Source organism: Theropithecus gelada, chromosome 16 (assembly GCF_003255815.1).
Source record: "Theropithecus gelada isolate Dixy chromosome 16, Tgel_1.0, whole genome shotgun sequence".
Classification (NCBI taxonomy): Eukaryota; Metazoa; Chordata; class Mammalia; order Primates; family Cercopithecidae; genus Theropithecus; species Theropithecus gelada.
In genome coordinates, this window is record NC_037684.1 from 65,615,984 (window position 1) to 65,637,428 (window position 21,445).

Below are 21,445 nucleotides of genomic sequence, written 5' to 3' on the forward strand. Positions count from 1 at the left end.
AGGAGCTTGTAAAACCTTCAGGACAAACAGAAAACTCAACACAGAGAGGCCAAGAAGAGGGAGGTTAGCGAGAGAAAAGCACAACAGATTTATTTCATCAAAGTTGTATATGACATGGGGGCCTTCAGCAACGAAGACCCAAAGACACAAGGGGAAAATGTCCATTTTTATGCTTAGATTCAATGAAGAGTGGACAGCCATGTAGAAATGGGATCAAACAAAAAGGGTGTGATCTAATAGTAATAGAGTGAGTGGGGAAACCCTGCAGGGCCCGTCTGCTCAGATTCTTCTCGGCCTCTCTGTGTGACATTCCTGCCCGGGGATACGGCAGGACCCCTTTGGAATGAAGGTCTTATGATCTACTTTCAGACAAGGTAGGTCAGGGAATTTCTTTATGGCCAGCTTCTACCCAGAAAGGCAGGTCGAGTCAGAGGAATATTTCTAGGTTTTATGGCTGGCTCTGGGGGAGAAAGGTTCTAGCTCCTCTGACTCACCTTTGTGAAAAGAAATTCTAGTTTTGTTTTGTTTTGTTTTTTTGAGACTGGGTCTCACTCTGTTGTCCAGGCTGGAGTGCAGTGGCACAATCTTGGCTCACTGCAACCTCCGCCTCCCAGGTTCAAGCAATTCTTGTGTCTCGGCCTCCTGAGTAGCTGGGACTACAGGCACACACCACCACACCTGGCTAATTTTTGTATTTTTAGTAGAGATGAGATTTTGCCATGTTGGCCAGGCTGGTCTCGAACTCCTGACCTCAAGTGATCCACCCACCTTGGCCTCCCAAAGTACTAGGATTACAGGCGTGAGTCACCACACCTGGCCGAAATTCTAGTTTCTATGGCCTGCCTTGGGGAGAAAGGAAAGCAGGAGAAGTCAGAAACAGACTTTGCTTCTGAAGCCCTTCCAGTGTCCTTCAGTTCAAAGTACACAGGATGCCAAAGCACCGTATTTTGGGGTATCGTCTGCAAAGCCCCAACATAATTGACATGGTGTTAAACACCCCAAGGATAAACATAAAAAGAACCTAAAAAAATATAATCAGAAATTTTCAGGAAGCCTAGTTTTTTTTTTTTCTTTCAAAAGTTATTTTTCTAGTTGTTTGCTTCCAATAAGCAGCTTATTCTTTAAATTCTGACTTGGCTAATAAGGGGGGTGAGGGGTGGCAAATTAGAGGGATACTTTGAAAAAAAAAAAAAAGAAAACAACAACCGTCCCAGTTCTTCCAAGGAGCCAATATCCAGAGCTCTTTGCAAAACTTATTCCTATCTCTAGAAGGACATTTTTCTCACCCATTTATATTGTAAGGGAAAATATCTTTCATGAAGCAAACATTTTTGAGATTTCAGCTTTCAAATGCATGGTACTTGTGATAAAGGGTGTTTTCAAGCCCTCTTCTTCACTTAACCTGCCAGCTAACATGGGAAACCATTAGCTCAGGCTGCTACAATTAACTCAGGGCTGCTTCTTGAAAGGCTCACACAATTCCCAGCTACTTATCATGCAAACAACCTGGGAGACTCATTTTCCTTGCAATGCGGTGGGAGGGGTAAATTACGGAGATAAGTAGATTATTGGGGAAAAAGTCACACTCAGAGGCCTTCTGAAATGATTAAACTCTGGGAAATTCATCCCCCTAAATCCCTGGCCCCTGATAGTACACATTCATTACTGGATCCTGGGTAATGGACAATGAAGAACCTGCTTTAGAAGCAATACATACTCCCACTCTGCTGAATTTTCACTTAACTTTTTAAACAGTGAGTTCTGTCGTTTGGATGAGTGAGAGTCATCATATATGAAGCAAGTTAAAGGAAAGGGAAGGAGTCATGAGACTTGTAAGATTTTTAAATATTGTCCTGTTTTGCTAAAATAGGAAAGTACAAATACTAAAACCAATAAACATATAACTCTAGGAAAACAGGGTCTTACTGACCTCCTTGTATGAACTTCATAAACTCCGTATCAACAGAAACCATTTCATAGTTGATTAACAGCCATGTTCAAATCTACTATGACAAAATACATATACTCTGTAAGAAGTATTTCCTTACAGCAAATATTTGTCAAGAGTTAAGTTGACTCTAATTATTAGTCGAGTTGACGAACAGCCTGAAATGATGTTTCAGAATGAAAAAGTCTAGGAAAGTAACTTAAATGAATGTAACCATGAGCTGGAGACAGAAAATGAACCCTCATTTTTCTGGCAAGAGGTGGGGGAAAAACAATATACACAAAAAAGGCACCCTGATAACCAAAATCCTAATAAGAGAACTTCATGGTGGAGACTGTTAGTATCAGCGTTGACTTTCTACTCCCAGCTACTGAATCGCAGATTCAGATTGCAACCTCAGGCATTCCAAAATACAGCTGTGCACTCACTCAAACTCACTCTTGGAAATACACGAGGTATCGCTAACTCTCTAAGTAAAGCTGAGCCTTTTTGATAGAGTAAAACACATCTGCTTCCTGCTTTAATAGACTATTCACTACCTGGAGGAATTCAGTCTTGTCCCCACCTGTCTGATAAAGCAGAGGAACTGGAGACAGGATAGTGTGAGTCGGGGAGGGCCAGGAGAATAAGGACCAAAGAAGCAGGGTACTGGGAGAAGAGCAGTGGATGAAAAGGCAGTGATTTTTGTTTTTATGTGAAGATCTGCTTTGTGAGGTACAATGTAACCTGCTCCCCTGTCTCAAGACAAAACCTTCACTAAAGGCTATAATTTATCAAAATTCTTGGAGCTGCTTTTGTGTGTGAGCAGAGTGTGCACCTGTCTTGGGAGGAGAGTGGGACAGGATGGGCTGAGATAAATCTTGTGGGGTTGGGGAGGGGTGGTCCACGGCGATCTCTTCACATTTGATTTATAGTATGGCTATTCCAATTTTTATAAATGAAATACCTGAAGCTTAGAGAGGTTAAGTAACTTACCCAAGGTCTCCATGTTAGAGTTGGGATTCAAATCTACACTGATTTTGGAACCCAAAGTCTAAATACTACCCTTGACTTATCTTGGAAGACAGTAGAGAAAACAATCCTAGTTGATGTCTCAAATTGCTGTACTTCACTTAGGGAAGTAGACATTCCTGGATGGAACAGAATTGAGATTTTGAAAGAGGAGGAGTTGGCTGGGCGCAGTGGCTCACACCTGTAATCCCAGCACTCTGGGAGACTGAGGTGGGCAGATCACAAGGTCAGGGGTTTGAGACCAGCCTGACCAACATGGTGAAACCCCATCTCTACTAAAAATACAAAAATGAGACGGGTGCGGTGGTGCGCACCTGTAATCTCAGCTGCTCAGGAGACTGAGGCAGGAGAATCGCTGGAACCCAGGAGGTGAAGGTTGCAGTGAGCTGAGATTGCGCCACTACACTCCAGTCTGGGCGACAGAGCAAGACTCCGTCTCAGAAAAACGAAAGAGGAGGAGTCAGTGGGGTGACACAGAAAATCCATCCTCCTAGCTCTTCGCGGCTGCCTGAAACGTTTATCTGCAATGGAATGACACATATCTCACAACAGAATTGACATTCAAATGAGAATGCACAGCAAGAAAGTAATATGGAAAGTGAGAAAGAAACAATTTTCACTAAAAAAAAAACGTGGTGTATATATTAATGAAGAATTGCTTTTAGAAACTGCAATATGTAATATTAACAGTGAGCTAACAACCACATTTATACTTCAATAGAAAGAAATGTTTTTAATATCCACTAAATGAGGCACAAACATCTTGGCATCCCTATTTGAAATGTGATTAAAATAGACTGATGGAATATAAATAGAGTCTAGTTATTAAGAACACAGTCAGTCTGAAGCCCAGTTCAAGCACTTACCAGCTGTGTGGCCTTGGGTAAATCACTGAACCTTTCTGTGCTTCAGTTTCTTCATCTGCAAATGTGGATATTACATGACCCTATCTCACTGGATGGTTGTGAGGATTCAACAAATTAATACATTAAAGTACTTGAAACAGTGCCTGGTACATGGTAAGTACTTTATAAGTGTTAGTGTTAAATTCTTATTCAACACATAAAAACCCTATATAAGCATGAGACTTTTTTTAATTTTTCTTTTGAGATGGAGTTTTGTTCTTGTTGTCTCGGCTGGAATGCAGTGGCGTGATCTCGGCTCACTGCAACCTCTGCCTCCTGGTTCAAGCGAGTCTCCTGCCTCAGCCTCCCGAGTAACTGGGATTACAGGCATGCACCACCATGCCCGGCTAATTTTGTATTTTTAGTAGAGATGGGGTTTCTCCATGTTGGTCAGGCTGGTCTCGAACTCCCGACCTCAGGTGATCCACCTGCCTCGCCTCCCAAAGTGCTGGGATTACAGGCGTGAGCCACCGTGTCGGGCAAGCATGAGACATTTTAAGGGATATCATAAAACATAGTAAATGCACAGGTCAAGAGAGTGAGGAAATTCAGTGCTGGTGGGAAGGCTGTTGAATACTCACTAGGTTGAGGCTTACGCAGAAATCACACAAGCTGGACTGATTTGTTAGGAGAGCAAGGCAGGATTATGAGACGGAAGGTCATTCGGGTTAAAGAGTAGGTCTGAGTGGAGTGAGAAAGTGGCATGACAGGCAGTCACATCACAGAGAGGAATTTTTAGAGTTAGAGGTAGAACAGGTCCAGACGTATTAACTCCACGCTGCAGTCATGGAGATGGAGAAATTATGACCTAGAGTCTTGGGTAGATCGTCAAGGTAGAATCTTGCATCCCCTAGCGTGGCTCCAGGGAAATGGGTTAAAGAGGTCACTGTGGGCCAGGCACAGTGGCTCACGCCTGTAATCCCAGCACTTTGGGAGGCCGAGGCACGTGGATTATCTGAGGTTGGGAGTTTGAGACCAACCTGACCAACATGGTGAAACCCTGTCTCTACTAAAAAATACAAAATTAGCCAGGCATGGTGACACGTGCCTGTAATCCCAGCCACTCGGGAGGCTGAGGCGGGAGGCTGAGGCAGGAGACTCGCTTGAACCCAGGAGGCAGAGGTTGCGGTGAGCCGAGATCACGCCATTGCACTCCAGTTTGGGCAACAAGAGTGAAACTCTGTCTCAAAAAAAAAAAAAAAAAAAGAGGTCACTGTGAATTGAGTGTCAAAATCCTCAAGGAACATGGGTGGGTGATTAGAAAGTCAAAACATACTATATCAGTGAGGGGTTTTCGCTGAAGATGTCAACATCCACTGCAGCTGGTTTAGCAAAAGAGGACTTTTTAAAAAAGGGGAATTAGGAGCTTGTAAAACCTTCAGGACAAACAGAAAACTCAACCAAGTTTTGAGGATTCACAATCAGCACCAATAGATCCAATAATCCAACAGGACAGTTCCTACAGAAATGCTACTGCTACAGCTGCCTGCCAAGGGCTACAGAGAACAGTAGGAACTAGGTGCTGGAATCTGCTGAACACAAAGATCCAAATGCCCCCCAGCTGTTATGCCCATCACAAGATCTGATCTCCTGTGCACAGCTAACACCCCGTAAGGGTCACTTCTATCTCTAAGTTTTTTTGTTTTTGAGATGGAGTCTCACCTTGCCTCCGTTGCCCAGGCTGGAGTGCAGCGGCGCGATCTCGGCTCACTGCAACCTCCACCTCCTGGTTCAAGCTATTCTTGTGCCTCAGCCTCCTCAGTAGCTGGGACTACAGGCGCCCGCCACCACACCCAGCTAATATTTTGTATTTTTAGTAGAGATGGGGTTTCACCATGTTAGCCAGGATGGTCTCGATCTCCTGACCTCGTGATCCCCCTGCCTCGGCCTCCCAAAGTGCTGGGATTACAGGCTTGAGCCACCGCGCCTGGCCTCTCCCTTTCCTTTAAATTCCCGTAACAGTTTACCTATAGGCCTCTCCATTTACTGTAAATTCCCATAAGAGTTTACCTATATTTCTCTGACATCACTGATCTCATTTTGGTTTGTGTTTAAGAGTTATTTATATACATGTCTTAACTCCCCAAGTGAACTAAGCTTCTTAAGGCAGTGAATATGATCTACTGACTTCTGTATTTTTTCCCAGCAACCAGTGTAACTCCTTGCTCTCTGAAAATGTCTGATGAATGAAGGATGAATTAATACTTTCATGCCCTCTATTGTATCATTTGGTGATTTCCAATGTCTGTGAGGAAAAGGATTGCCAGGTAGCCAATTTGTTTGAGGTTTATTCCAACCAAAATGCTAAACTTCTAAAAATGCCCATAATTCTGGGTCTTGCTCTACTTTATATACTACAGACTTCCCGTTAGATCATGAGATTGAGAATATATCTTTTATATCTGTATATACCCTGAGGAATAAAAAGAAAATCCTAAGCCCCCCAAGTGACTGAATGGATTCCCCTTGCCCAAGGGGAGCCCAGAGAAGCCTTAAAAACTGAGTTCCTGGCTGGGTGCGGTGGCTCACACCTATAATCCCAGCACTTTGGGAGGCCGAGGCAGGCAGATCCTGAGGTCAAGAGATCTAGACCATCCTGGCTAACATGGTGAAACCCCATCTCTACTAAAAATACAAAAATTAGCCAGGTGTGGTGGCGGGCACCTGTAATCCCAGCTACTTGGGAGACTGAGGCAGGAGAATGGCGTGAACCCAGGAGGTGGACGTTGCAGTGAGCTGAGATCATGCCACTGCACTCCAGCCTGGGCAACAGAGCAAGATTCCGTCTCAAAACAAAACAAAACAAAACAAAAAAACAAAACAAAACAAACAAAAAACTGAGTTCCTGGCCATGACAAGATGGGAAGTCAGACACCTCATTATACCCCCTCCATCACTAACCACCATAAAGCTTTCTTTCCTAAGAGTTAAAAACAAACAAACAAACAAACAAACAAACAAACCTTTTGAGAGATTTGCTCCACTGCTGATTTACCCAACTGACCAGCATTCCTTTCTGATAAGAGACCATGGACCATGGACAGGTTCTGGCTGGTTTACAGAGGCTGCACACAGCATGCTTCTGAGTCTTCCATCTCACGCTTTGATGTAAGGAGCCCAATTCTAATGCATTTAAATGTTAAATCTCCACCCCCGAGGGAAAACATGGGAAGCATGTCACATGCATTTGTTTACTACACACACGCGCCCCTTTTCATAAATATTCATAACTCCTATAATATGGTGAGTATGTATATTTAGCCAACCTGTTCAGCATAAATTCCTGTCTCATGCTTCCCTCTCTCAAAGTGCCTGCTTTTGGTTTCTGTCTGAGGCTATGATTCCCGGCCTGCAGGATGGCCAGCCTGCAGGCTGCAACCATTTAGAAGAAATAAAGCTGGTGGGCATGGTGGTTCATGCCTGTAATCCTGGCACTTTGGGAGGCTGAGGTGGGCAAATTGCCTGAGCTCAGGAGTTTGAGACCAGCCTGGGTAACATGGTGAAAACCTGTGTCTCCCTTAAAATGCAAAAAACATTAGCTGGGTGTGGCGGCGTGTACCTGTAGTCCCACCTACTTGGGAGGCTGAGGCAGGAGAATTGCTTAAACCCAGGAGGTAGAGGTTGCAGTGAGCCGATATCATGCCACTGCACTCCAGCCTGGGTGACAGAGTAAGACTCTGTCTCCAAAAAAAAAAAAAAGTAATAAATATCTCCTTTTCCAAATATATGAACCTCGTGATTCACCAGTTGACACCCCTATAATGTCTACTGTAGGACATACTCAAAGGACGGTTGATGACTTGTCTAAGTTCAGATGTTCTCTGGGACATGTGGATGGGCCCTGAACTTTGTCTAAGTATGATACTGTGATTTATAATGAGAAGTATATATTTGGCCTTGTTTAATTTCCTGGCAGCAGATCCTAAAACCTTTGGAATCTCTAAAGTGGTAAGTGTCTTTCTGAATGCTAATGAGATGATGGCTGACTGGGGGCTCCTAGATAGCATCAGGATGGGGGAAGAGAGGAAGCAACCATATGATTAGAAAGTTCGAACTTTCAGTCCCATCCCATGACCTCCGGGAAGAGGAGAGCAGCTGAAGGTTCAGTTGATTACCAATGGTCAATAATTTCATCTACCATGTTTATATCATGAAGCCTCCACAAAAACCCAAAAGTACAGGGTTTGGAGAGCTTCCAGGCTGCTGACCACGTGGCAGTACTGCGAGGACGGCAAGCCCAGAGAGCACATGGAAGCTCTGCGTCCCTCCCCATACCTTACCCTACGCATCTCTTATATCTGCCTGTTCGCTGTATCCTTTTACAATAAATGAGTCAAGTCAGTGAAGTGTTTCTCGGAGTTCTGTGACCCATTTTAGGCAAATAATCAAACCCAAGGAAAGGGTTATGGGAACCCCCAATTTACAGCTGGTCAGTGAGAAATTCCGGACACTTGAACCTGTGATTGACATCTGAAGGTAGAGGACAGTCTTAGGGGCCCTGTGAGATTTAACTCTAATTCCAGGTAGATAGTGTCCATTGAATTAAATTACAGGACATCTCATTGGTGTCCGCCAGAGAACTGACGAGCAAGGAGAATCATTCACAGCTGGTGTCAGAAGTGAAGCACTGAGGGTGAGGAGAGTGGAGTAGGACAAGACAGTCGGTTCTTTTTTCCTATCGCACGCACTAAGGTGTCTACAAGATTTCTGTATGATATATTTGAGTAGATGAAAGGCATAATGGACATTAGATGGGATTTACTCTGGAAAAGATATGATTTAACACAGAGAGGACAAGAGGCATAAGAGAGCCATAGCTCTGTAACAATGAAGAGAACTGAAAAAGAACCAGCGGTGAAACAAAGAGCTCTACACGTTTCTGGAAGACAGAACGTAAATGAGACAGGGCTGACTACTCAAACCAAGGAAGTAGCTGTGGCCTAGAAAACACATGAGGAAGAGTCTGCACTGAAGAGAGCACCAACCTGCCAAGCACACCCTTGAGATGTAGAGATGGCGAGCAATAGTGAGAAAGGCGGCTGAAAACAGGATTCACTGAAGATCTTTATACAGACCCTCCCGCTTACCAAGTGATAAAAATGCCAGCAGCCCATGTCTTATCTGTCCCCGCAAAGCAGGGCTGTTTCCTCTGCACAAATCGAGCAAACTGTCTCTGGGAGACTGGAGCTCCTAGTGTAGGTAGGTGTTGCTGTCCTAGAACCGAGTCCTCTGCTTTCTGGATCATGTCAGGGTTGGGGCAAGGGGGGGTTTCCCCAGCAACCTGGATGCGAGGCCCATCAATCAGCCAGCTCCATCCACATTCATATAGAGCTTCCCATGGGCCTTTCTACTTCCCAATTCTTACATATGAACTCGCCCTGAAGATACATCACGCATCTGAGCAAAGTCTATGGTGTGCTGTAGAAGGCACAGAATAAGCAAATAGAAAAACTGACTCTAGAGGACACAGAAATAATATTTTTTTTAATTATTATACTTTAAGTTCTAGGGTATATGTGCACAACCTGCAGGTTTATTACCTAGGTATACATGTGCCATGTTGGTTTGCTGTACCCATCAACTCATCATTTACATTAGGTATTTCTCCTAATGCTATCCCTCCCCCAGCCCCTCACCCGCTGACAGGCCCCAGTGTGTGATGTTCCCCACCCAGGACACAGAAATAATTCTGATAACACAAGAGAACTTGAAAACAAAATACAACACATTGAAGACTCTTGTTAGTATTCTTGAAGAAACTTGAAAAAAAAATTGTACCCCTAAAAACAATGGCAGCATCCAATGGAGAAGGAATAATCTAGAACAAGAAAGAGCTCTTGGGAAAGTAAATGACCCACACCCTAACCACGTTTTGACATTTCAGAACAGCAACAAAAGAAAGGCCCTAAAAGCTTCCAGAGTGAAAAACTAACAATATGGCAGCAACAAGATAAATAAATACAGGTCACAAATCAATTGGACCGGTGTCAGAGTTCTCATCAGCATTGGATATGATCAGACATTAAAGTTCCGAAGAAAAACTATTATTTAGAATTCTATACGCAGTTAAACTATCAATCAAGCATGAGGACAGAATAAAGCATTTTTCCACATGTGAGAATTCATAAGGCATACCACTCTTACTCCCTGTTTTACTTTTTTTTTCTTATGATGGAATCTCGCTCTGTCACCCAGACTGGAGTGCAGTGACACAATCTCGGCTCACTGCAAGCCTCACCTCCCGGGTTCACACCATTCTCCTGCCTCAGCCTCCCGAGTAGCTGGGACTACAGGTGCCTGCCACCATGCCTGGCTAATTTTTTGCATTTTTAATAGAGATGGGGTTTCACCGTGTTAGCCAGGATGGTCTCGATCTCCTGACCTCGTGATCCACCCACTTTGGCCTCCCAAAGTGCTGGGATTACAGGCGTGAGCCACCGCACCCAGCCTTGCCCCGTGTTTTAGAAGGTTGAGAATATAGTTCAACTAAATGTGAAAACTGTGAGAAAAGGAAAGAAATGAGATCTGAGAAACGGAATAATCACATAGGATAACAATGAATAGAAATACCAGAATGACACGCAGCTCTCAAAACGGGGGTGCAGAGCCAGTTCGGACTGGAGCAGAAAACAGTATGGAGAAGGGAGCTCTCCAGGAAAATCAATAAACAGTAAAGGACAAACTAGCAAACAGTCCAAGAAATAAATGAATGAATAAATACATCCCCCTAGAGATTCTCTGACGAATTTTCCCATGTGGAAATTAGTGTCGTGCAGCATTTTAAGAGATGTTGACATATTAAGAAAAAATCACCCACAAGTGCATTAAAAACTAAAGAAAAGCAAAAACTGCATTGTCAATACCTGGAAAATTTAAGTTATACAATATAGAAAATGCAATAGCAGCGCATCACTTGGTTCCACAGGAAACAAGATTTACAGTCATATCCCACCCAGATTGGAAAAAGAAGTCAGAGGGTTTGAGGATCTTGGTCTCCAGGGAGAAAAAGGAAGATTCGGTTCAGAAAAAAATTTCAAAATAAAATGAAAGCAAATTGGAAACTCCAGGAAATACTAAAGGCAGTGTTAAAACACACACACACACACACACACTTTACCGGCCAGGGACTGTGGCTCACGCCTGTAATTCCAGCAGTTTGGAAGGCTGAGGCGAGCAGATCACAAGGTCAGGAGTTCGAGACCAGCCTAACCAACGTAGTGAAACCCCTGTCTCTACTAAAAATACAAAAAATAGCTGGGTGTGGTGACACACCTGTAATCCCAGCTACGGGAGGCTGAGGCAGGAGAATCTCTTGAACCCGGGAGGTAAAGGTTGCAGTGAGCCAAGATCACGCCACTGCACTCCAGCCTGGGCAACAGAGCGAGACTCCATCTCAAAAAAAAAAAAAAAAAAAACTTTAGCAAATTGAAACATGGTATGGGTTTGAAACCAACGATGGGAAGAAATGACAATAAAGGTTAACATTCTCCTTTGATTGCCACAAGGACTATGATTTGGGAATCAAAGAGAGGGAAATATCATTAACCATAGGTCATTTCCTGGTACTACAGTGTATAATATTCATATAGACTTAATAATATGAAAGTTATTTACTGGCTCTTAATTTCTGGAACAAACTTAAAGGTACAGTATAGAAATCTTCATTGTGGTCAGGCATGGTGGCTCATACCTGTGATCCCAGCACTTTGGGATGCCAAAGTGGGTGGATCACCTGAGGTCAGGAGTTCAAGACTAGCCTGGCCAACATGGTGAAACCCCATCTCTACTAAAAAAAATTACAAAAATTAGCCGGGCCTGGTGGCATGCATCTGTAGTCCCAGCTACTTGAGAGGCTGAGGCAGGAGACTCACTTGAACCCAGGAGGCGGAAGTTGCAGTGAGCCAAGATTGCACCACTGCACTCCAGCCTGGGACAGAGCAAGAGCAAGACTCTTTTCCAAGAAAAAAAAAAAAAAAAAAAAATGTGTTCCCAGCGGGGCCTCCAAAAAAAACTATAGTTAAATTGGAATGCAAACATTATCAACAGCTGATAGAAATGAAGGGCAGAGCGATGAGAGAAGAGGGAGAAGGTGAGACGGCATAGTGTCTATAATCAGTGATACAGGAAAAGGAAATAGAGCTTTAAGTGTATTACTTAAAGTTACAATAGCAATACACAGAGGAATAAAAATAATGACATGGGAAAGGGGAGAGGTATGTATAGCATATGAATGAAGTCCTATGTCTATCAAGAAATCAATAGGTAATGTCTAAAGTCAAAAAATCAAAAATAGGTCAGGTGCAGTGGCTCACGCCTGTAATCCCAGCACTTTGGGAGGCTGAGATGGGCAGATCACCCAAGGTCAGGAGTTCGGATTAGCCTGGCCAACAGGGTAAAACCCTGTCTCTACTAAAAATGCAAAAATTAGCTGGGTGTGGTGGCAGGTACCTGTAATCTCAGCTACTTGGGAGGCTGAGGCAGGAGAATTGCTTGAACCCAAGAGGTGGAGGTTGAAGTGAGCCGAGATAGTGGCACTGCACTCCCGTGTGGGTGATACAGTGAGACTCCATCTCAAAAAAAAAAAAAAAAAAAAAAAAAAGAAAAAGAAAAAGAAAAAGAAAAAGAAAAGAAAAGAAAAAGTAACACATATAAATATACTATTTATTTATTTAGTTAGTTTTTGAGATAGACTCTCGCCCTGTTGCCCAGGCTGGAGTGCAATGGCGCAATCTCAGCTCACTGCAACCTCCACCTCCTGGGGTCAAGCAATTCTCCTGCCTTAGCCTCCTGAGTAGCTGGGATTACAGGCGCCCGCCACCACCCCCGGCTAATTTTTTGTATCTTTAGTAGAGATGGGGTTTCACCATGTCAGCCAGGCTGGTCTTAAACTCCTGACCTTGTGCTCGGCCCGCGTTGGCTTCCCAAAGTGCTGGGATTACAGGCATGAGCCACCATGCCCAGCATAACTATACCACTTATTAATATGCAAATCATCGCCAGAAACAGGAAAAGGAAAAATGGTTCAAAGTGATTGACTCTGGAGATCAGGACGGGGATAAGAAGAGATGGAGCAGGGGCCAGCTGATTTTTTTTTTTTAACTGTGTAGATGTATTATTTAAGTCTGTTAAAAGATTTTCACAGAGTAAACAAGTGCTCTGGAACCTGAACTTTTTGGCTCATGACTAAGAAATTAACCTTTGACATGTACTATGGGATTCACTTATTTCTATCGGTATACATTCTGTCCCCGGGCTATCCAGACCCCGGCCAGCAGTACACAAGACGCCAGCAGAACAGTACCCAGATGGCATCCCACAGGGCATGACGTGAAGGATGGAGGAAGTATAAACGGTGGGTTACCGGTCATCTCAGGGAATTTCTACTCTAGGTCATCACAAAGAGGAAGATCTCCCCTGGGCTCACTGCAGGAATAACTTTGGGTCTTGCCAGACTTCCATGGTCCTGCTGGACAGAATAAGTAAAATGTCTGATATTTTCCTTTTCAAAGCACCAGGAACAGCTCAAGGATTTGCACAGCGGAATGAAAGAGGAGCTGTCACTGAGTTCCTTAGGACTCACAGCTTGAAAGGAAGGAGGAGGCCCACAGGGGGCCTGAGGACCAAGCCCAGCAGGGGACGCTGAGCACTTCCCCAGCCCAGGGGGTGGGACCAGAGCTCTTAAAGCCACAGATCTCCTCTGCAGGCACAGAGACCCTCACAGCAGGGATCCATTCACACCAGTCACCCTTGGAGACTGCTATTTATGCTAAAGAAATTTATCCCACTGCATTGTATGCTTCTTGCCCAGAGTTCTCTTGGATCCCTTGTTTACGGCCTTAGTCTTATATTGTGAGCAGTGGAATGGACAGGCCATTTAAGAGGGCAGGGATGGCTAATGATGGGTCTGTTAGCCCTGCAGTCAGCCTTTCCTTTGTGAACCAAACCCAATTTGGGTGCATTTGCTAAAAAAAAAAAAAAAAAAAAAAAAAAAAAAAAGGCAAACTTTCATTTGAGGTTGAAGAAATGTTAGTTGTATTCCATTCCTTTTATGAGGAAAAAAAACCACTGGAAGAAACCAAAAACTTTATAATATGTATGATCCATTCTTTCAGTGATCAAAATCTATATCCGATTTTTTTCAGGTGTAGGTACAAACACTGTAGCTCCTTAAGATTGGGAAGATCTTAAAAAATAGGCGGCCTTTTCACTGCTAGAGAGATGCTAATTTTTATCTTGCAGAAAGTAAAGGGAAGTCCCTTCAGAAAATGTTTCCTTTTGAGGCAGAACTTAAACAGATGCCAGTGCTTTCATGAATTTTGTGAGCTAAATCCTTATAAATCCTTTGAGTTGACAGATCAATTATTCTTTCTAACAGCTAATGAACTAATAACCCTTGGAAATTTCTCCTTCCTTGGGTTTAAAATAGGGAAAAAAAAAAAAAGAAAAAGAAAACCTTAGGGGGAAAAATCAATTAAAGTCTACATAGCAATAAAAATCAATTAAATTCATTATAGCTTTTTAAAAGAACTATATTTTCAAGAGCTATGATTTTTAAATTAAAAACACGTCAAATAACCCTGTATTTTATAAACACCACAAATATTCTTAAAACGTGTCTTTCATTCATACTGTGTCCAGGCAAAGGGAAGGGGGAAAGGGTAGAAAAACAGACAAGGAGACAGAGACGGACCTTGCAGAAGGCAATCAATAAGAATGGTGGGATCGCCGAATGCCTCTCTGTATGAGGCACCGTGGTAGACTCTCAGGGCACCCGAAAGAGAAAAAGACATACACATACAGCGCTGGAGAAAAATGAAGGGAAGAGAGAAAGGGAGATTGTGTGACTCCAGAATGCTCTAGACAACACTGTGAAGGGAGATTGTGTGACTCCAGAATGCTCTAGACAACACTGTGAAGGGAGATTGTGTTACTCCAGAATGCTCTAGACAACACTGTGAAGGGAGATTGTGTGACTCCAGAATGCTCTAGACAACACTGTGAATGGAGGAAGCCTGTCCTGAGCGTCTTACTGATAGAAGCAGAGATTAGCAGGAGTTGGAAGAGTCCATATGCTGAGTGTTCAAGGAGTTAGGCCCAAGCAGGACACTGAGGGCCAGAGCAGGTGGCAGAAAGGGAACCAGAATAATGGGAATGCATGCAGGCGCCGGAGGCGAGCCCTGATCCCAAGAATGAGGTGGCGGAACGGGGCGCAGTGGGGCAGAGAGGCATCAGTCCTATTTGTGGATCTGACATTATGGCCAAGGATTTTAACAGATGAGAAAACGGAAACAATGGGAATTTCAGTAAAAGACGTGCTCAACATCTCAGGGCATCTCTCTCTCTCTCACATTACACACACCCCCAGTTGTACGTGTATGTACAAGGAAAGTCTGTGCTTTGTTTCTAATTAAGGAACTAGAGCATGAGGGTCATCCAGGTACCAGCCCACGAGCACTGCTCTTCCTGCCTGCAGTGCAGTTCTTGGCAGTGAAAAGCAAAGTCTCATTGGAAATTGAGTGAGTGGTCTTTTCTCCACAATAACAAATCTGGAGGGTGATTCCTAGAGAACCTGGTGAACATTCCAGGGAATGCTGATGGCTCTCCACTCTGTGAGCTCCTGGTGCGCAGTGTGATGTGGTGTAAAGAAAGAGAAACCTAAGAGTCAGAAGAGGCCAGGTGCGGCAGCTCCTGCCTGTAATCCCTGCACTTTGCAGGGCTGAGGTAGGAGGATCACCTGAGGTCAGGAGTTCGAGACCAGCCTGGGTAACATGGTGAAACCCCATCTCTGCTCAAAGTACAAAAAATTAGCTGGGCGTGGTGGCGGATACCTGTAATCTCAGCTACTCGGGAGGCTGAGGCAGAATTGCTTGAACCCGCGAGGTGGAGGTTGCAGTGAGCCGTGATTGCACCATTGCACTCCAGCCTGGGTGACAAGAGCAAAACTCCATCTCAAAAAAAAAAAAAAAAAAAGAGAAGAGCTGGATCATCATCACAGCTCCACTCTTATTTGGCCTCAGTTGCTCTGGCTATAACATAGGGATACGAATGGTCCCTGACCATGGTTTGACTTATAAATTTTTGACTTCACGATGATGCAAAGACAATATGCAGTCAGTAGAGAATGAATTTTGAATTTTGCTATATTCCTGGGCTAGTGACGTGTGGTACAGTACTCTCTTGTGATGCCAGGTGGCAGCAGCAAGTACAGCTCCCAGCCAGCCACGTGATCATGGGAGTAAACAACCAGTATCGTACCCTGTGATGTACTGTGTTGCCAGACGATCTTGCCCAACTGTAGGCGAATGTAAGTGTTCTGAGCACCTTGAAGATAGGCTAGGCCGAGCTATGATGTTTGCTAGATTAGAGGCATTAAATGCATTTTCAACTTACGATATTTTTAACTTAAGATGGGTTTATTAGAACATAACCCCCTCACAAGTCAAAGAGCATCTGTAATTATAGTTACACCTCAAGTTGTGAATAGGAATAAACCGTAGTTTATTCCTATGGTCCTATGGTGATAAACCAAACTATTCATAAGGGCTTATAAGGGCCCCAAGACCCAACTATGGACTTGTGGCGCTGTTAAGGTAAAGCTAGGGCCAGCTTTATGGGTGTGTGACCTCAGCAACGACACAGGGTTCCCATGATAAAGGGGGGGTCCATGCTTGATTCAATGCTCTGCGGTTGCCATCTTGACATTCTTGATACTTTCCGAACAAGGCGGCCCTGCATTTTCATTTTGCAATGGGCTGCGCAAATTGCATAGTTGGTCCTGGGTAAAGACACTTGGTTCAGTGGGAAGAGCTCAGGAAGGTTTCCATCTCTGGCAAATACTTCCCAGGAGACTGGAAGTTTTCAGTGAACATGTGTTTGCTTTCCAGCTGAACCCATTTCTTACATTTGAGGAAGGCTTCATCATACGGGTCTTGGCAAGAGGCAGGGCCACGTGGGCCAGACGCTGGCATTCCTCAGCCTCCCTACCAGCTAGTGTGTGGCCAGCCAGGTGCAATGACTCTGGAGTGTGTAATGCTTAAAGTATGGAAGGAGAGTGGAAAATTCATTTTGGTGATGGCGGCAGCAGCATCAATTATCTAGGGACATGAATAGCAGCCTCCAGCTATGGTCTCTGGTGTCCGGCGCTAGCCACACTAGCTAGTGGGAAAAGGTTGGGGGTGGAGAGGCATCCAGCAGTGTGTCAATGAGATCCTCCACTAGATGGGTCTGTGATGAGGTTGCAGTCTTGGTTTTAGCCACCTTTGGTTCCTCTCTGTTTCCTTTTCCTTTTTTCTTTTTGAGACAGGGTCTCACTCTGTCATCCAGGCTAGAGTGCAGTGGCACGATCATGGCTCACTGCAGCCTTGACCTCCTGGGCTCAGGTGATCCTCCCACCTCAGCCTGCCGAGTAGCTAGGACTATAGGTGCCTGTCACCATGCCTGGATAATTTTTGTAGAGACAGGGTTTCATCAGGTTACCCAGGGTGGTCTCAAAAGATCCGCTTGCCTCAGCCTCCCAAAGTGCCAGGATGACAGTTGTGAGCCACCATGCCCAGCCTCCTTTCCTGTTTTCCAGCCTGATCACCTAGTCTTCTTGGTGATTTGCTTTTCAAATTACTCAGTGTTCTTTCAAATTCCTTTTGCACTTATGTGGTCAGAGATGGTTTCTGTTGCTTATAGCTATGAGCTTTTTCTGATATCAAGTTGGAGTCTCGTGGAGTTACGACCCTGAGACCTTCGGCTGAGAGGCAGAAAATAGGTCCTGTGTCCTGAGGCAGAACTTGTCAGCCACATGTCCCTGGTGATAAGACACTAGTGCTTATGCATTCCAACACAGAAGGGATATGGGAGACTGCAGGGGTGGAAAGGTCAATATCTTTCCTCACCCGTTAGCAGGGTCATGGCTGACATTCCTATAACAAGGATAGGTTAAGAAGACAGAGGCATAACAGATTTATTTAATCAATGTTTTACATGACACAGGAGCCTTCAAAAATGATGATCCAATGGCCAGGCACGGTGGCTCACGCCTATAATCCCAGCACTTTGGGAGGCTGAGGCGGGCAGATCACCTGAGGTTGGGAGTTCAAGACCGGCCTGTCCAACATGGAGAAACCCCATCTCTACTAAAAATACAAAATTAGCGGGGTGTGATGGTGCATGCCTGTCATCCCAACTATTCGGGAGGCTGAGGCAGGAGAATCGCTTGAACCCAGGAGGCAGAGGTTGCAGTGAGCCAAGATCACACCACTGCACTCCAGCCTGGGAAACAAGAGCTAAACTCTGTCTCAAAAAAAAAAAAAAAAGAAGAAGATCCAAAGACTCAGGGAAAACTGTCGATTTCTATGCTTAGGCTGGATGTGAATGGACAGCTATGCAGAAATGTGATGGGACAAAAAGCGGTATGATCCAATGTTGATGGACAGAGAGCGGAAGGATGAAGCACAGTAAGGCCCATCAGTTTGGATTCTTCTCGGTCTCTGGGTGGCATTCCTTCCTCCTGGATACAGGGCGGGACCTCTCTGGAAACAGGGGTCTTATGGCCTACTTTTAGACAAGGTAGGGCAGAGAATTTCTTTCTTTTTTTGAGATGGAGTCTCACTCTGTCACCCAAGCTGCAGTGCAGTGGTGCAGTCATGGCTCACTGCAGCCTCCACTTCCTGGGCTCAAGTGATCCTCCTGCCTCAGCCTCCTAAATACTAGGACTACAGGTGTGCACGACCACACCCAGCTAATTTCCTCTTCCTTCCTCCCTTTCTTCCTTCCATCCCTCCCTCCCTCACTTTCCTTCCTTCCTTTCTCCCTCCCTTTCTTCCTTCCTTCAGTCCCTCTCTCCCTCCCTCCCTTTCTTCCTCCCTTCCTCCCTCCTTCTCTCTTCCTTCCTTCCTTCCTTTTCCTTTTCTTTCTTTCTCTATCTTTCCTTCTCTAATTATTTCTGTTTCCTCCTCTCTCTCCCCATTGCCTCTCCTTCTTCTGTCTCTCTTTCCTTTTCTTTCTTTCTTTTTTTTCTTTCTTTCTCTCTCTCTCTCAGATGGCTCCAAGTTGACCAGGCTTATTTCTTTCTTTTACAGATGGCTCTCAACTATGTTGTCCAGGCTGGTCTTCAACTCCTGGCCTCAACTGATCCTCCACACCTCCAGAGAATTTATTTATAACCAGCACTTACGCAGAAAAGCGGGGATAGGTTAGAGTTACAGACCTAGGTTTTTGTGGCTGGTGTTGGAGAAGTTGGGTTCTAGTTTCCATGGCCTGCCTTCAGGAAGAGAGATTCTACTTTCTGTGGCCTTGTCTTGGGGGAAAAGGGAAGGAAGAAAAAGAGCAGGAGAAGGTCAGAAAGAGACTTAGCCTTTGAGGCCCTTCCAAAGTCCTTTGGTTCAAAGTACTCAGCATGCCAAAGTGCTATACTTTGGGGTATCGTTTTCTGAGCCCCAGCGAGGTCATCTGGTCCACACTCCTTCTGAACATGGGAATCCTTTATGAATAATTCAGGATCTGAACAGCATTCAACAAAAGATGCTACTGAAAACTACAGTGTGTGCTGAGCAGAAAGACTTGATCACGGGTGACAAACGCTGAGGTTGGCCAGCTTGCAGTTGTACTGTTCAGGGTCAATGGCCCTCTTAGGGCTGTGAGGATATCCCTAACTGTCATCAAATTGTCAAGGCTGAAGTTCAGGGAAATCCACCTCACTCATGGCCAAATATAAAACGTCATTCCTTCAGGACATGTAATTAAGATGGTGACTGAGGCCGGATGCGGTGGCTCACGCCTATAATCCCAGCACTTTGGGAGGCTGAGGCGGACGGATCACCTGAGGTCAGGAGTTTGAGACCAGCCTGACCAACAATGGCGAAAACCCATCTCTACTAAAAGTACAAAAATTAGCCAGGCAGGGTGGCGGGCACCTGTAATCCCAGCTACTCGGGAGTCTGAGGCAGAAGAATCGCTTGAATCCGGGAGGCGGAGGTTGCAGTCAGCCGAGATCGCACCACTGCACATGAGCCTGGGCCACAAGAGCGAGACTCCGTCTCATTAAAAAAAAAAAAAAAAAAGACAAAGAAAAAGAAAAAAGATGGTGGCTGAGTCCCTAATGAATTTCCAGAGTGTGATGGGACTAAGGTGCTCTGGGATTCTGAAATCTAGAGACTACCTAGAAAAGTTCCCACACAAATATCACGGCCTTCACAAAAACACGAAAAACAAAAACAACCAGAAGTACCAAACATCTGGATCGAGGATGCTCCAGGAAATTACTTTCACCTCCTTTTACAGGCATGTTCAATCAATGGTAACAGCATTCCACATTTTGCTCAGGGCTGAAGGAAGAGAAAAGAGTCAGGACAAGCTCATGTTCCAACACTTGAAACGAACTCCTGGCTGAAACTAAATCACTCGCTCTCTGGCATCACGGCTATTTCTACAGTGCCACTTGGCTGGTTGGGTGATTTTTCAACCACTGGGTGAGGGACACTGGATCCAGGATGGGGCCATGAGCCTGTTAAGAGCAGAAAGACCCAATTATGAAGAGCCCACAATGTAGCCCACCCATCTGGGTCTGAATGGCAGGCATGTGAGCAGAGGCAGAAAAACTTCGGTGCCAAATGGGGGAGGACGTCCAGCCACTTCGAGTCCCGTTGGACCACTCAGGCCGTTGCAGTTGGAGCTGCCTGCCTGAGGCACAGTAATGCCAAAGTGAGCAGTAGGGGCCCGTCACAGCCAAGAAAATGGCAACTGGACAGAGTTGGCCAAGGGCTGCCAGATATGACAGAGCAGGGGAAGAGGCAGAGAGGAGGGAATAAGGTAGCTGTCATTTATCTGGGAGGAAAGAGGTTGGATCCTATAAAGGCAATAGGGTGGAGGGGAGGGAGAGGGTTCAGAGGGCCCAGGGTCAGAGTGACTGGGAGCAGCAGACCCCGAAGGGGGCTGATCCTGAAGCAGAGGATACGGCTGGTCATAGCTAAGAGGAAGGTGAAGGTGTGCGGGCCCCTTGCTCAAGAGGGGAGCGGAGGGCAGAGGTGCGATACCCTGGGAGGTCCCGCGGCTTCGAAGGGAAAGGGAGAGGATGGGCAGGGAGAGAGACACAGGAGGGAGAGCCCCTCTGTACGATTTCCCAAGTGAGTAAAGTACTCATACCCAGGGCTTTATTTGAATTTATCACCTCTTATTAGTGTCTTTTGAAATGCGAATTAGCTGATTAACCACTGCTCACAGCCTTCCAACTGTTCTTTATTCTCCAGCATTCAGCAACTTTGTTCTAAATAGGGTAGGCCACAGTAGCCCACCAGGGGGAAATTATTCTCAAGGTTACGAGAACAGCGACCAAGGCAAAATTAGGCCCTGGCCTGGATGGAATCAAGTTGGGAGTGAGGTTGTGCCTGGAGCCAGGCTCTAACCACTCCCCCGAGCTGGTCTACACAAAAAGCCTCGGAGGATGCTGGTTACCCTGGTGTGTTAGTCTGTCCTTGCGACGTATGAACAGGGCTCTGGGGAACAAGATCCGAGGATGCTGGTTACGCTGGTGCGTTAGTCCATCCTTGCGATGTATGAACAGGGCTCTGGGGAACAAGATACCCTCTCTTATGTC

The 21,445-nt window shown here is 45.1% G+C and overlaps 1 protein-coding gene across 1 annotated transcript in view; it reads right to left on the reverse strand.

Moving 5' to 3' along the window:
* STX8 (syntaxin 8) overlaps positions 1–21,445 on the reverse strand; it is a 330,835-nt gene that overhangs the window by 56,195 nt on the left and 253,195 nt on the right. The window lies entirely within an intron of this gene.